Raw genomic sequence first — 2,718 nt, 5'->3', positions numbered from 1 at the left:
TTTGTTTGCACAAACACACTAAGAGCAGCCTGGATCACTTTTGATCCTTAAGTCTGCTTTGCTGGAACTCACACAGGGAACCTTCAGATTGACTTCTCAGTCCGCCCCTCAGGGCACAGAAGCAGAACCACACATCTGCCATCTGGCTTCGCCTATACCAGTTGTTTCACTCAAATTCTTGAGCCTCTATTGTGCCTACAGGCTCCTTTTGAACCATCTTTCAGGAAAGCAACCTTCATTTCTTCCCTGGAAAGACTGGCACGAACCGCACAACCAACTAAAGTATCAGGTTTTTCTTGTAGGCTTTCGCTAACTTCACAGGTCAATCCCAGTTCCTCAGGGCTTTCTGGTAACGACCAGAACCTACATATGCCTCCTTCAGGCATGACATTCCAGTCAAAGTCCTGGTTAACAAAACTACTATTAATGACTGGTCTTATTGGTTTTATGCAAAGAAACCTTATGTCATAACTCATTCCTTCAGAGTGCCAAATTCTGGAGGGTTCAGGTTGAGAGAAAAATACAAAGCGTGATGGAAAATCCTTTTCCTTTTGATACCCACTAAGATTGCATTTCCATGCCTTATACCTTCCATTACTAACTCCACATAATTTCTCTCCAAAATTTTCGCAAACTTCTACAACCTTATACATACCCTTTTCTATCTGCACAGCTTTCCACAGACCTTCAGCAACATCTAAAAAACTTTTACATCTTTTCATATGCTTTTTTATTTATAAGTCTTATACTTTCTAGTGTTCATTTTCTTACAGAGTATGAAGTTTCAAACTTTTCTGGAATCTTCAATTTCCTTTCTCAGAGTAGATACAGAGCAAAACCCGAAACACAGAGTTCTGAAACAATACACAGGTAGAGGCATTCTCTTGCACCAATGCGTCCACTTGGTGCCTGGCAGAGACATGCTCCTTCAGGCCCGGTCTCATGGCAGAGACACACTGCTCTGCCTCAGGCTGAAATACTTATCAGCCCCAAATGACCCTTCCTGGGTCCCGGGTGGCAAAGGCATCCTCTCCAACTGGCTACAGTGACCTCTTCTGGGTCTTCAGATACACAGGGTTTCTGATCAGAAACAACCAATGGCAGAGAAATTTGCTCTTTTCCCACAAAACCAGAAAACAAGTAGTTGAGGTTTCCTTTACTCTAGGTTTAAAACTTTCATATCTTTTATATATTTCTACTCATCTAGATTTAATCATCATTCTCCTTTAATCTTGGTTCCTTTCCCACACTGGGAAGAACTATACTTAAACTCAGTACTTAAACTCAGTATGTGGCAGCTAAAAGTCCCTAGCACTATAGGTATCTTCCACTAAAAGTCCCTAGATTCACATTTTGCACCTTTCTGAAGTTTAGACGTTGTAAATACCCTATAAATCAGGTGGTCACTCTTGGACCTCAGTTCATGACTTTCAAAACCAGAGCCATTACTATTAGAACCAGTTACACAGAGAACCTGACTGCTGCAGTGCCCACACAGCAGTAGCATGCAGCCTATAATCTAAAGAGAAGCCTTATCCAGGTCCAAGATGGCAAAGCCCGTGCATGCTCTGTCCTCCAGGTGGGGCATTCACGTGGCTCATCTATTTTTGCCTACAATGGCAGTACCCTGACTCTGGTTCCGCCCACCTAGGAAGGTCCTAGGGCTCTAGTTTCAGGAACCCCGGAAGCCCCCAAGGCCCCTCCCACCTGTGGGTGTGGAGGCACCACAAAGCCACCCTCCACCCATTGGGGTGGTTTACTGAGGCTGCAGTCACCAGTGGAGGCAGGACAAAGGTCTCGCCCACCTCTGAAGGTGGGGGCCCTGTGGCTCCGTTTTCAGGAGCCAAAGCAGCTCCTGGCAACCCCTGCTGTGGTGGGTGAGCAGAGCCCACTTGCAGAGGCTGCGAATCCGTGCTGGAGACTTCTCCCACTTGCAGGGCAGGAGAAGCCATAGTGGGCCTCACCTCCCTAGAAAGCAGTGTCACTACGTGAGTTATTGCTGTCTGGGGTCCCCCATTATCTATTCTGAGGATGGGGGGAGGTCTCCTAAAGACTAATTTACACGGGGCACAGCCCGAAGGGCTAGGGGCACTCCCAACCCTAAACAGCGCCAGTGGCAGCAGCAGCAAATCAGTCCAAGGCAGTCTAGCCTCCCAGCCAGAGCTTCCCCGAGCGTCCAATTCATGCACTCAACCCTTTCCGAGCTCTGGGGTCAGCACGCAGTGTGCCCACCCTGCCCCAACCTGCACCCCTTCTTCATGGACACCCGGCACCCTGTCTTCATTAGCAGTTCAAACAGCTGGCAAGGGCCTTCCCAGCACGGGTTTAGGGTTGGTGCAGCTGAAGGAAGGTTATCTACACACTGATAACACTGAGTCAGTCTCCTTCTTGGTAAATGATTTTAGATCTCTGGCCAGGGCCTCTCCTAGGGGAGTGGGAGAGTTTCTGAAGCCCTGTGGCAGTCTGGTCTGGGTCCAAGCCAGCTAACCTGAGGACTGTAGGCACTTGTAACCCTGGTCTTTGTCACCTGCCAGTGGGCTTTTCTTCTTTCCTTTTGGGGAACTCTCTTTTCTAGTACCCCTTCTCTCTGCAGTAAGTGCACTGGTCTTGTTCCGTGCTCCAGTGTGCCGGTCTATTTCCTTTCTTAGTCAATCTGGTGGCTCCCTGCTCCCAAGAGGTATCTGGTTTCCTAAAGGACCCACTGCCAGGGCCGCCAGC

This window comes from Artibeus jamaicensis, unplaced genomic scaffold, assembly GCF_021234435.1.
Source record: "Artibeus jamaicensis isolate MK-2021 breed Jamaican fruit bat unplaced genomic scaffold, CSHL_Jam_final contig_710, whole genome shotgun sequence".
Taxonomy (NCBI): Eukaryota; Metazoa; Chordata; class Mammalia; order Chiroptera; family Phyllostomidae; genus Artibeus; species Artibeus jamaicensis.
The sequence above is the reverse complement of the archived record's forward strand: the minus strand, read 5'-3'. Positions refer to the sequence as shown.